The following is a 15,198-nucleotide window of genomic DNA, read 5'->3' on the forward strand; positions in this document are numbered from 1 at the left end:
CCAGCTCATTTAGCAGTGTTTAAAAATCGTGACGATCTAAAGCATTGGATTCCGATGTATTCATTCACGTGAACGGTTTTTAGCCATGCAAAAAAATTGTGATGGTAATAATACGACATTGGCGACCGAAAACGTTGACCGCTTTCATATGGCGCCTGAAAAGATAGGTCTTGCCCTCTTTTTTTCTGAGATACACAGGAGGCTCCATAGGCTTCTATGGGAGCTGAAAAAAGGGAGGGGAGAGTTTAGCTGCATCCAATGCTGGAAAACGAAGACAGCTGGCTCTATTTAGGCATTATAAGCCATTCCGAGGATTTCTGCTGACCAAGGGACTTCTGCGCTGCAGCGTATTTGTTTGCCGAAATACCACAGCCATCCATGTGAATGGACGAGAAAACACGGCTAAAGCTCCGGACTGGATCGCAGCTATTCTTCATTCATGTGATTTTTAGCTGTGATCGGCCAAGCATAAAAGCGCATTAAGTCACGTGAATTAGGCCTAACACTGACTGAGTAATTAACCAAGTTTCAGACAGCATAACACCAAAGAAATCTCAGCTGATCACAACTGAGATCACATGAACATCAGAGGAGAAGGAAGCCAGGAGTTTTAGGCCTCATGTCCACGGAGAAAAGAAGAATTAAAATCCGCAGCGGATTTTAACTCTTCTCCCGCACGCGGATCCGCATCCCATAGGGATGCATTGACCACCCGCGAGTAGATAAATACCCGCGGATGGTCAATAAAATTGAATAAAAAAAAAATATGGAGCATGAAAAAAAATGGACATGCTCCATTTTCGTGCGGGTCTCCCGCGGGGACGGCTCCCACAGGCTTCTATTGAAGCCTATGGAAGCCGTCCGGATCTGCGGGAGACCTAAAATAAGAATAAACTTACCCGCTGTGGACCGCGCAGATCTTCCTTCTTCGTGGCCGGATCTTCTTTCTTCGGCCCGGCGGATGTGCCCTGCGCATGTGCGCGGCACGCCGACGATGTGCCAAGCACATCCGCCGGCCAAAGAAAGAAGATCCGGCCGCGAAGAAGAGAAGATCTGCACGGACCCCTGCGGGTAAGTTTATTCTCATTTTCAGCCCTCATGTCCGCAGGGCAGGAGGGACCCTCTGTGGATTCTCCACGGAGAATCCGTAGCTGGCCTGATTTTCCCCGTGGACATGAGGCCTTAGATAGAAAGAAATAATTGAAGGGCCGTTTACACGAGATGATTATCGCTTAAAAGTTATTCAAGTGGACAAATTTGAGTGCTAATTGTCCAGTGTAAATGCCAAAAAAATTGTTTATTATTCATTCACTATTCATTATTACTGACTTTCAGTCAGCATAAAAAAACAGCACTGGATCGCGGGCTTGTCATTGCGTGTAAACACTTCCCGCTCAGTGCTTTACATAGAAGGTGATGCACTGAGTGAGAAGCCAATGACAAGCCTGCAATCCAGCAGTGAAGTACGAGTACGACCTTAGTGGTGACGTCAGCGCTCATGCAGTCATATAGACAACTGTCATCCCATCTAAATGGGACATACCCAAGGTAGCACTAGTTCACTGAGGTGATAGCTACATGGTGAATTAAAAAAAAACACCAAAGTGGTCTTTTAATTGATTTTACCATCAGATAGGAAACCGTAAATCTGGCGACATATAATTTAATTTGTCTAATTTTTTATTGTCTAATTATCTTAATTGCCTAAATCTATTTGATGTAAACAAAAAAAAACAACAGAAAACCAAGTTGTTTGCCCCGACAATCAGATGCATTTCATTTATTTCTGAAATGAATAATTGAATCATGCGGATTCAATCTATTATTCATTTGACTAGACATGGATTCCTCATGTGCACAGTAATTATCTGGGGCTCCACTTTCTTTTCGAGAGTAATTCTGCAATGCAGCATTGTTAGGATTAGCTTTGAAAATATATAGGAAATGTGAAATGTCTTTGAAATATTATTAAGAAAGTTCTTCAGTTTGTGTTGCTTGCAGAGATCCATGCGGCGCAGAGCTTCATTACTGACACTCTACATGTATTGTCAGGCATCTTGTTTATGGCTCAATCGGATACATTTTCTTGCATGAAGTTTTCTACTTCTTCCTGGTGTATTTTCCTCTACCGTAACCGGCGTCTTTCCTCTAAAGATTAATGATCATATCACCTGCCTACCGGTGTTCATTCCTTGTTCCACTCAAACTAGTAAACTCACTTTTTTAATTGACTGAAAACTCTACATGACATGACATTTAAAACATCTGTCTATTAGCAAAGCTAGTTTCGAATATGTTGCTAAGGAGTTGAACTTTAGATCTGAAGCAGAACACAAAATTATGGCTGGTTGATCATCTGCATTGCATTGAGCTGTAATACAGCACCCGTAGAGGTGCGTGGGAAACTTTTGTATGTGGAATCCTAGTAGAGACTAAATTACTAATCCAAAACATGTTAAGGACAACAATGATGTCTTGTGTATTCTCTAAATTGCATCATACTCTACTGAATGGTGTTTCACAGGTCTTAAAGGCACTTTAAAGCCTTTCTGCTAGGAGAGAATATATTGGAAATATGGTGCCACATGGAGACAGCATACAGTAGCACATGCAGAGCTTACTACTCCCCACAATGAAGCTACAAGGACAGGGATGTTCCATCCTTGAGGCAAGATGACCCTCCTGCATGAGGCAGTGCCATCTAGCAGGAAGGGGTTGAGTGGGGAGTTGGCAGACAAGAGAAGTAGAGAAGACCTGCGATGATGCTTAGATGGTAATTTAAGAAGGACCTACAATGATGTCACAACAAATGGCGCTCAGCAGTGTAGACTAGGATTTGTGCTGGGCAGTGGGGCTGAAGGACCTCTGATGATGTTTCGAGGGTTGGAGCTCTGCAATGGAGACTGAAGGTCCTAAGATGATGGATTTTTGTGCCAGATTTTATAGCCAAGGAAGTGCTGAGAATCATAGTTCTGTCCTATTATTCTTGCTGACATCTATAATCTCTATTAATATCATGTTGTGGCAGCATGGGCATGATGGGACATGTATATATTCTCCAACCTGAAATTTCCTCTGATAACCCCTGGACATATTGTTACATCTTTGTTAGGGTATGTTCACACATGGCGAAAACGCTGCAGATTTTCTGCAGCATATTACATCCCAGCAAAGTGCAAGGGATTTTGAGGAATCTTTTCTACATGTTGCTTAAAAAATCTGCAGTGTATATTTGACCCGTGGTGGAGATTTCAAATTCTCAGCATTATTTCTTAGTATTAATACCCATGCAGAAGTTTGCATACATATGGATTTTGATGCAGAGCCTTATAGAGATTGTTCGGTAGTTACAAAAAGCTGAAAATGTCCATAATTAAAACAAATAATACACTTGTCACCTCATTAGTCTCCCTCCCATCCAGCTCAGATGCTCCGATGGCTGCCCACTGTTTTTGCTTATAGGCTGATCCAAATCCAAACTTACTCCAAATGGTTGGAGTGAAACTCAGACCCCTTCTCCCTTCACATCCAGAATGGCTCATCAGATTTCAAAGTAAAAGTTGTATGCGCCAGTCACGAAAACCCCCCAAAATTCCATAAGGATAAGTACAGAAACAGGTGCAACACATTTTGTTGCAAGGCCAAAAGGATGTGCAAGCCTTACACCAAAATGCATTGCACCTGTTTCTGTACCTACCTCATGGAATACATTTGGGTTTTGCTGACTGGCACCTACAGCTTCTGCTTTGAAAACATTGAAATTAATATATCAAGAGCCATCCCGGATGTAGAGGGGTCGAGTGAAGGTCACCACTCTCCCCGTGTGGTAAAGGTTTGTAATCACCTCCTTCCCTTCAGTTTTGGGATTATTCCTCTTACACCTTTGAATGCTCGGATATACATGTTTTTTTTCTTTTTTCTGCACTACCAAGTGAAATTTTAAATTCTTTTCAAGTGTTGCAGAAATGAAATCTTTATCAAGTGTTTGTTGAAGTAATTTGTTTGATATTATGTAGCAGATTTTACTCTTTGCTGTGCAATGCAAAGCAAACAATGAAGTCTGTGAACATCTGGGGCAAAATCTACAAATTCAAGTTAGAATTTTTTACCACCTCTGCACTTAACCTTATAAAGATGTTGCTTTGCTTAGTTCACTCTGCGTACATAGGTGCGTACATAGGTGCGTATATAGGTGTGCACCTATGTACGCGCAAAAACACGAGTGTATGAAGGTCCGTGCATTGCCTTCAATGGAGCCGCAGCACCGCTGAATTGTTTTTCAGGGAAGAGCTTTACATATTTTTGTGTAAAAATAAATAAATAAAAAACACTTACCTGTCCTCCGCTTCCATGTCCCCCGCAGGGATGAATAAAACATCTTCCGCATGTTTCCCTCATTCCTGCAAGGAAAAAGAATTCCTGTTACAGCTGTGGTAGGGAATTCTTTATTCCCAGCAGGGATGAAAAATTCCTTTGCCGCATCTATCACAGATGTGGCAGGTGCAGCAGGGCATTCTTTTTCCTCGTGGGGATGAAGGAAACATCTTTTGCATGCGGCAGATGTGTTCTTCATCCCCGCTTGCAAAGATCACAGCAGTAGTGATCGAAACGTCGCTTCTTTTCAGTGTGGATAACGAAAAAAAGTTCTTATATGAATTCCATCTGGTAAGAAGCTCTATTCCACTGCGCTGCCCTTCCTTCATAACTTCATCCCCGTGGGGACACAGCAGCGGCAGACTGGTAAGTTTTTTTTTTTATTTTTTTACATTAAAATTCTTGATTTCAGGGAAGAGCTTATCTGTAAAGCCCTTCCCTGAAAAACAATTCAGGGCTCCATTGAAGACAATGCGTTCATTCACTATGGTGCACGCATCTCATATCTTTACAGGCACGAACCAGTAAAACACGGACATGTGCACACACTATAGGGAATGCATTGGTTCTCATACAAGCGTGTTTTTGTGTATGTATGCACGCACAAAAACACGCTCGTGTGAAGCCACCCTAACTCGTGTGAAGCCACCCTAACTCTTATGGTTTATTCACAGCAGCATAACACCCCTTTTAGTTATTTCCCTTTTTTTGTTCCATTTTTGAAACTGAAATGTTTCCATTTGCTTCTATTCTTTTGGGTTTCTGCAGTGATATTTGTTCTGTTTAAAAAATAGAAACCAAATAGAACAGAAACAAATAGAAACTTTACCATTTTTTTGAAAACACATTAAATAAATAGGGAAAAAGTGGAAGTGTTTAGGGTTGTTTCAAATTTGCTTTCTCTGCTGGAAAAAAAGAAGCAGAGAAATGAAAATGTAATTTGTGCTGAGCCGTTTTAGTTTCCTGCTTGCATTTACTGACAAAGTGTTTACTTCCTACTCTTCACCCAGCTCTAAAGTGAGAGTCACTGACTGGTCTCTTGTCCCAGCCATTTTTTTCTACAAAAATGTAACTAAACAGGGGTGTTCCCTTCCGCTTTATTTTTTCTCTTAACAATGGGAACTTTAATTTAGGCGATGAGATGAGACACACAAGTGGAAGAAGTCAAAATCTATAGGACCAACTGTAACAAAGCAGCCCCCACAGATGATTTCATCATTATAACCTCTAACCCACTCTTAGCCCTTCAATACCTCTCAGACGGTTGAAAGATTTTGGTACTTTGTCACATTTTACTATAAAGACTAGAAATTTTGAAATCTTATGCATCTCTGGCCAAGAAATCTGAAAAGACAAACTATCTTGAATTTTACCTTTCTCTGTATGTTTTGATTATATAAAATGCCCTGGCATTAACTTCACAGCCCCCCCCCCCCCCCAACAATCTTTGGTAAGAATGTAACTATTAATCTAATTACATAACATCGTTGCCTCCTAGTAGTTCCCCTACATTCCGTGAATTGAGAAATTATAGCTCCTCAAAATGACCATCCTACCTAAAATTCTTTACCTTCTACAGTCTCTTTTCAATTTCTCTTCCAAACGCTTTTGTTTCCTTGCATTTAGTCATGAGTGATTAGCAGAATAATCCATTTTTGTCAGCATCGGGCTGGACCTGCATTAGCAGCTCTTCAGCCATATGCCTGCCCTTCCATAGAGATATGAGTTTTAGGATAGTATATTGGAATTTACCATGCGCATTGCTGTATTAAGGCGAGATTTTGTAATATACGGATATCTGTGACAATGTGAAGGGTGTTGAAAGATGGTATGAAGAGATGGAGAAAGAGAAGGAAAAGAGAGAGCTGATGAGGGGACAGACAAGGATGAATGTCTCACAACTCTTGAGGATACCATGAAACATGTACAACGGCTTTCGGCCTCATCGCTCACCTGCAGGACATTGTCCCAGTTTGATGTTAGGGATATGTAAGACCCTGGCCAAGCTTCCTGGACTCTGTGTCTGCAGTCAGTTACACACTGCCACTGACATTACTCTTCAATAGCAGGGACACGTTATCACTCACAGGGGAAGGACGGCTTTTTGGGTAAATAAATGGTGTCTAGTCATCTGGTACTGTTGGTTAGAATGGAGCATCATGTTATGGAAGGCATCTGTGTGCACTAGCCTGAAGGGCAACATTTCCATAGCAAGCAGCTGTACAATGCTTGTTTTCAGGCTCTGTGCTCATGGATGGTTAAAGTGGTATTTTTTTAATGTGATCATAAGCGGGGTGATGGAGGGTTAGTTGACCTGGGACACACTGGAGTGTGAGGAAGATGTCAATGTCAGTAAAGGTAATAATCATGGTGGTGGCTCAACCTCTGCTCTCTATTTCCCACTCCTGACTCTGAAGCCTGCAGTCCGGTTGTCAGTTGCAGAGTAGAGGCCTGAAATAGGTATGCTACAGCCCCAACAAAAATCTGCCTTTCTGTGCTCAGAGGTTACTGCATGAACAGGGACGGAGATGGAGGAAGAGGCAGCAGTGGAAGAAAAAGCAGGGTTAGGCCAACCTTTTGCCTTCTGATCCAGTGGGCTCTCCAAGGCAGCGTATGGTGGCAGTTCATGTGACTGTTCGAAAACGTTGTTGCCATGTTTTGAATGCTTACCTCAGATCTTAGAGATGACAACTCTTCTGTCATCACATGCAGTTTCAAAGAATGCACGGGGGGCATAAGTACTGTGAGTAGACATAGTTGTGAATCTGATTTCGTATTGCTATGACTAGTGATGGTACAGCCCTTTTGTTTGTCTGCCACACCCTATTCCCTGTCTTAGTATGATACTTTCCTGCAATGTTCGCCTCTTCCTCCTGAGCCATGCAAACTTTTTATAATACTATCCCTATCTGTCCATGTTGGATCAAGCACTTCATTATCTTCTACCTCCTACTCCTCTTTATTGTCTTTCTCCTCCTGAGTGGACTCTATGCCACAGTGAGCACCAGGAACTGGCTCCAATTCCACATCCCCCTGAGTACACATTGCCTGTTGGGGGCTGACTGCGCACACTGTTCCACCCTCATCTTCCTTTTCGAAGGAAATAAATGACTAGGCATCATTGCATTCAATGTCTTGCTCTTTTCCCTCTGACTCTTTGGACTGCCCATTAAAATCCATAACACTGAATGATCAAACAGCTCCGCAGACTGATCCATGTGAACTGCTTTGAAGGGTGCAGGAGCTTTGGCATGGGGTGAAGTAGAGGGGGTGTTCGTGACCAACTGCTGTGTACCTGTGACTGGGAGGAAGAAGAGGTGAAGGTACTTGAGGTATGCTGTTTTGTGTGCTGTGGATGTAATGCATGGGCAGAACTACTTCTAAGAAGTGACAGCGGGCTTGCCTTCCATGGGAGCCGCGTGAAGGACCAATTGCCTTGTCCTCTACCACCTTCATTACTAATACATCCCCTACACTTTGCTTTCTTCGTGTTTCTTATTTATTTATTTATTTATTTATTGTATACTTCTAGCTGTGTAGGCCTGCAAATAATTCAAAGAGACTGAACTGTTGACTTTGAACAACATTTGAGTCTGCTGACATGCATCGTGTTTGTTTGCTGTTTCCCTGTTTGGTTTTATTTTTATTTTATATTAACACAAAGCAACACCGTAAACAAAATAAGCCGCAATCGCTGGACAGCATAATATGTGAGAACAGAAGGCCACAGAGTGCAGCTTGCACACTTGTGCACTGTTCCTGTTTGGTGCAGCATAACTGAATTTACCAAACCCTACGGCTAGCTGCGTAAGGTCTGCAATTAATTTGTAGTGGCTGGACTGGCAACTTTGAACAATGTCTGAGGCCACAAACAGGGAACTACATTATTCCACTTGCCAAAGCGTAGTTGTCTGTCTGCTTTGCCGCTATTAACGTTGACAGCAGTAGAAATATACGCTCTCCCAATGTGCAGATCCCGTTTCATTAAGGCATTTTAACGGCATGCAGCTTCTTTCTCTGCTCCCTCCAATAGAATCCCGTTTAAGTTCTTAAGTGGTATAAAAACATTTTCCTCCTAGCAGCAATATATCCTCTGTACAGTATATGTCCCTATTAACAACAGATCAGATCAGATTTATATGCCTGAAATATAGGCATATAAATGTGACGCAGCGTCTCTATCATGTGCTCAAGTGTAAAATGGCCATTGGTTACTCTGTGCCTATGTTATGTATGCCAGATCATGTGATGCAGGCGTCCAATGAAACTGCTGCCAATTTGCAAGATGGAGGACACATTTGGTGACATTATCAAGGCACCATGGCTGCTGATTGACTGCACGTTGACCTCTGCAGCAGGTATTATGGGAAATTCTATTTTCGTGTGATTGCCACTAAAAATCTATTTGGATTTACCCTATTCGATTTTGCTAAAATTGGGGCAATTCTATCAACCTGCTGATCAAAACAAGCAAAACTACTGGCGTCAAACTTGCTCCAAGTATATTTGGGATGGTTACAAACCAAAAATTGCCTACAACACATTGACCCTCCCTTAAAAAAGCTAGAGGAATAAGACTTCCAGGCATAAACATTTATAATCTCACAATACAGTCCTCTCACATAGTCAGCTGCTTTGATCCTATTTCCTTACACTGTGCATGCCCATGATGGAGGCAATGGTTGGCCTTACTCTGTCTTTCCTTTTATGGATAGATCTAAATCACTCTCAGCTGTTTATTTCTAATAACATTTCTGTTTAACACCAAATATTTACCCGTTCCCCCAGTCCTCCCCCCAAAAATTAGGAAGCTAACATATGAATCAATTGTTAAAGAATGTGAGATCACTGCTTTCCAAAAAAAATCAGAACCACACCAGAATTTGTCCTTATGCCCTTTATGTCCTATTAACAATTTATATTTGAAATTCTATATATTGAAGCTATAAAAGTGAATGTGAGAAGTATTTTTCTACTGGAGAAATGGTCTAACAAAATTATTTCCCTCCTATATAAAAAGCTTATAGTGGTGAAAAAGCAAAACCCCCCAACATATATTAAAGTGTGGAAGAGAAATTGAATATCTCCCTGCCTATAGAAGAGATTGATATCAAAGTACTAAAGTACTACCACTTGTCAATGAGTGAGTGAGTTATATGCTCCGCCTCTGATCATATGATGGTGACGTCATCACAGATCCTTCATCCCAGCCACGATTTCAACTCAGCAAGCAGCTGAATCACTGGAGCTCTGATCTCCGCCCCTGATCACATGAGGGTGATGTCATCACAGGTCCTTCAATATTTTGACCAACTCCAACCATAATCACAGGTCCTTCAGTGAGTTACATGTGATGATGTCATTCACTATATTATGTTATAAGTGGTGTATTGAGCCACCAGAAACACTGGTACTAAAAATAAGACTAATAACTAGTAGTGTATAATCAGTCACAAGGTTCATCTAGATATGTTCCTCTACAGGAATCCATTTATAAATTGAAATCAATATGGTATACAACACCTTCTATCCTGCACAAGTTTTCTGCTGAAACTTTCCGACTCTGCTGGTGATGCAATAAATCCAGTGGTTGTTATTCCCATTTCTGGTGGAAATATGAAAAGATAACCTCATATTGGACTCTGGTCTAATCAGTCTTAGACCATATTTGCCAAACTTTCCTTTCTCTTCATATATTCTTTCAGAACTTATGGCCTTCCTTCCATAAAAAAAGTTTCCCAAGACCCTACAGTCTCATCCATTAACCATAGCTGTAACCCTTATTTACCTGTTCTGGGCAATCACTACCATACCACCAATTCATCACTGGCTTGGAAAAATATCTCAACTAGTTGAAATGGAAGAACTTTCCCACTTGAAACTACACTTCTACTTTAAATTCAAGGTGATATGGCAACCAGGATTCACATGTAGAGACTCTTCATTTAGCCATCTCTGGTTAGAGACGAGTGACATGAGTCTAAGCAGATTCCCACTTCATATTATTATTCTTTATACCTTCACTTGATTTGTCATTCAGAGATTTAACTGCAGTCTGTTTTTGTATTACATTACTTGAATTAGAGATATTTTCTACATTTCCCTTTTTTTTTCAATTTGCTCCTGTGGTTGGTTTATTGTCTAACTGGTTATCGTTGTTATGATTATACATCACAATCTTTGAAATCAATCTTTCCTTAAAAAAAAGTAATAAAACTATATTTTGAAAAAAAATAATGCTAATGTGAATGTGCCCTTATTCCTTGTTTGCATTTTTTACTCAGACCAATAAATTAAAAAAATTAGGCAAAATATAAGTTATTTTGCCTCATGTCACATGACAGAAAGTTGCTATTAGCGTCAAGTGAAAATGTGGAACCTAACTTTGGTAATTTTACAAAGTTAGACCGGGAAGCAAAATGAACATTCCAAAAATCAAATGTCACCTCAGTCTTAACCAATGGACTATGTGCTGTCCGTGCTGTTTTGGTCATTACAGTTAATACGAGATTGGTCAAAGCTGTCAAAGCCTTGTGAAAGCTTTGGAAGCAAAGGATAGTCCGTGGCAGCTGAAGTCATAAATGTGTAAAACAGATTTGTTACTCCAAGCAAAAAAAACAACAATTTTTGATCCTTTTGGAGCTGTACATGTTCCAAGAGTTTCATTAACCTGAATTGTTGAGTTGAAGGGTCTCTTGCTATTATTTGCTATACTAGCCAGGATTGAAAATATAGAACAAGTACAATGAAGATTGCCAAGTACAAGTGCTTGGCTCCCTCCAGTACAACACTGCTTCATTCATTCAGGATCACTCGAGAACCCCATTCTTGTGATCCACTCGAGAACCCCATTCTTGTGATCCCAAGCAGCCCCTTTCCCTTCTCAGATACTTATCCCTTATCCTGTGAATGGGGGATACATTCCTTTTGTGTAAACATTCCTTTAAAACTTACCTAATAGAATCTAGACAACCCATTTAAAATGTGTTCCTGTCATTTTGCCATGATAACTATTGAACAATGTTGGCACTTTAAATTTTATTTACTTGAAGCGAGACAATCAGTTTTATGGTGAATGGTGAACATTGTGACACCACGTCATTGTTCTTTTTGTGCATTGCTTTTATTTATTTCAAAATATGCTTCTTTCAACTCATACATACACATCAAACAAGATTACTATATTAAAAATGCTAAAATATGTTTGATTGAAATTGCTGTGCAGCAAGAGACTGTCATTCTCTGGAACTTGTGCATCACTTTGCTGCAGATGGAATAGCAAATAAGAAACTGTAACATATTGCTCAGGTGTCAAGTGAAGACACAGATTAACAGTATATACTGTATTATGGCGACTGACAATATCTGCTATCACACATCCAGCTGCAGAACGTATGGATCATTTTATCTAATGCTCTTATAAATCATATTTTATAACTAAACTTCAGCACTGATTTTAGTTCTTGAATAACATTTAATTGGTATAATTAATGACAGTAAAACAGATATAAAACATGTCACTAGGATTTAGTGTAATTTCCCATAAGAACTGAATATCTATTCTCAGAGATTACAGCTACAGATGTCACAGTGGTCACAATACAACTAGGCTCACATCCGTGTTAAGTGTCTCCTGAAGATGCTGTATAAGCTCTATGTAGTGGAGAAGACTAGCCCACCAATCAGGTCCTATCACCAAGTCGAAAGGAACTTGTAGGCTGATGAGTGCTGCTGAAGGTACAGCTGTGGCAATCTTTAGCATGACCGACGTATTACACAGTAACATAGTATGTTAGGCTAAAAGAAGCCAATGTCCATCTATTCAGCTTGTTTCTACCTCCCCCTTGTTGATCCTGAGTAGAGATGAGCGAGCACGCAAATGCTCGGGTCCTCATTATTCGAGTCGAGCTTTTCGTAAAATTCAAGAGCTCTACTCAAGTAACGAACCCCATCGACTACAATGGGAGACTCGAGGATTTCTGTATGTGGGCCGCTGGGTCCCGAGTTTTTTTTTTTTGGGTGGGGGGGGGAGGTTCCCCTTGAACGAGCATAAAGCTCGGCAAAGTACGTTCGCTCAACTCTAATCCTGAGGAAGGCAAAAAAAAAACTCATTGAGGCAGAAGCCAATTAACCCATTTGGGGGAAAAAATTCCTTCCTGACTCCATAATGACAGTCAGAATAATCCCTGGTTCAACGTTTGAAAGTTCCTAACTGACTGCAAGACCGGGATCAACAACCCCGCTGGTCACCTAATGTCTATATACTATAATATCATAGCGCTCTAGAAAAACATCTAGTCCCCTCTTAAACTCCTCTATCGATTTTGCCGTCACCATGTCCTCAAGCAGAGAGTTCTTGTTATGATGCGTTAAATATCAAGTTAATGTTTGCTACATCTCTTCATGTGTTTTGACACAATTGTTGGACTCATGGCCAAAAGTCAAGGTTTTTTCTGTACTTTTCAGTATCTTGAAAGACTCACCATTTTTACCAGGATTCTAAAATATGCTACAAAAGTGATGCTGTTTTACGATAGTTATGAAAATATGAATGTGTTACATATGAAATTGCATCATGTTGCATCAGCTTTTGATCTGTATTTGCTTTTATGGATGCTTCTTTCGCGCTGCAGAAACTAATACAAATGAATGCACATGCAAAATGCAAATACAGATGAAATATGGACACATCCATGATTTAATCACTGTTCATAGACTATAATGGGAGTATTTTTCATTAAGATGGACAAAAGTACAAATGGCTGCATTTTTAAAACATTGCCATGACAAATATCCCCATGTAAATAGATTAAAACATTTTTAATTATCTCCATATTATGGTCCACAAAACAGACCAAACGTGAATAAAAATTATGCTTTATTTGAAAGCAGCCTAATATAGAGAAAAGTCAGCTAAATGGATGATTAGGGGGTAAATAAGTAGCTAATAGAGATGAGCGAACCTACTCGTTTCGAGTAATTACTCGATCGAGCACCGCCATTTTCGAGTACTTCCGTACTCGGGTGAAAAGATTCGGGGGGCGCCGGGAGGCGGGGGGAGGCATGGTGGCGCGGGGGGTAGCAGCGGGGAACAGGGGGGAGCCCTCTCTCTCTCCCTCTCCCCCCCACTCCCCGCTGCAACCCCCCACTCACCCACGGCGCCCCCGAATCTTTTCGCCCGAGTACGGAAGTACTCGAAAATCGCGGTGCTCGGGCGAAAAATGGGTGTGGCCGAGTAGGTTCACTCATCTCTAGTAGCTAACAAATATTTACAAACAATTCCCAACAAAGGAAGAGTGCAGGCAAGAGGATGCATCCATATTGTTATCATATCCTAAATATGTAGGGGTGGGGAATTCTTGCTGTGCCCCAGTATTAATGTACGCCTTCATTTTAGGATACTTTTACTGTTTCTTATATTAGGAGTACCATCTTAAGGGCTTATTCTCATGCACATAGGTGTATTTATGTTCGCATGTCCGCGGCATATAAACGCCAGAAAAGACGTTTTTTCTGTCAATCATGGCCAGAGCTAGTTAGCACATTCTCCCCTGTTCATACTTTCAGAACTATCTTTTTGGCCACCATATATGCATCGTCGCGTATTTCAGTCGCGTAAGTTCCATTTTCAGTGGGTCGACATTTTTATGTACCATAAATTGGCCGTGTGAACGAATACATTGGACATAAATGTCTCAGAATGTCGCATATATATGGTCGGACGTAAAAACGCGCCGTATATGCGTTCGTGTGAATAAGCTCTAAGAGGCAGGTTGCAGCTGCGGGTGGGAACAGAGGATTATGTGTGTCCTGCTCTCCAGAGTTGTGCAGTTTTTAAAGCGAGTAAGTTGTGTTTACTGTTCCTCCCATGGGGCAACAGTTTGGATAATTCGCGCCTCTGGAGTCTCAACGAGCAGATGGAGTATTGTATCCTTCCTGAGCCTCCTTGTGTGGTGGTAGCTGCTGCATTCCTCTTTGGCGGCATTGGACAGCTTAAACTGGCTAATTTTCAGTGACTAGTTTTGAGGAAACACATGGCCTGAGTGTGGCCTGCAGCTCCGACTCCTCCCCCTCTGTGGAGAACCCGGAGACTGTTTCAGATCACTGGATTGTTCATCAAAAAGTTGCATTTAAGCATAGAACTCGGTTATCCTGATTTCAACTACATGAAGAGGGACACCTATGCTGGGAGGTGCGTACATTTGGCTACAGCTGCGCAGTCGCTTGATGGAAATAGAGAGGGAAAAGAGGTGCTCTCCAGTTCCCAGGCCCAGGTAGGGTCGAGCTAAATGGAGAGCCTGTGTTTTATCATCCGTTTCAGGAGACGTCACCACCTTTAAATATATGAGTGCAATTAACCATTTGTAAGCCAGAAAATGATGGTCTAACAATAAACATTCGGTATTCCATGTCTAGTAAAACTATTAATCTGCAACCTCTAATTACATACAGTAGATATCCTGAATTTAAACGTGCTTTGTTACTTGGGATATCTGTGAGATTTATACTCTGAGATTATGTACAGTCTTTGAGATGCAATTTTATAATTGATGAAAATTATTCTTTTTTTTTGCTTATTGAAGGTAGGACTATAGCCTTCCAATTACTTTTATATGAGGACAAGCCGTCAGTAGTATATGTCCTGCTATTGTTGCGGTATATAGCTGGAATTTATTTAAATGGCAAAGGGATAATGCTCTTTAGGTTATTTGGTCAAATCAAGCCTAATTATTTGTTTAATGAGTTGCAATGTGGAAGACCAGAAATACTGCATTGAAGGACATTCCTACCACAGGTGATATATTGATCCAGGGCATTATTTCT

The sequence above is a fragment of the Eleutherodactylus coqui genome, chromosome 9 (genome assembly GCF_035609145.1).
Source record: "Eleutherodactylus coqui strain aEleCoq1 chromosome 9, aEleCoq1.hap1, whole genome shotgun sequence".
NCBI classification, from domain to species: Eukaryota; Metazoa; Chordata; class Amphibia; order Anura; family Eleutherodactylidae; genus Eleutherodactylus; species Eleutherodactylus coqui.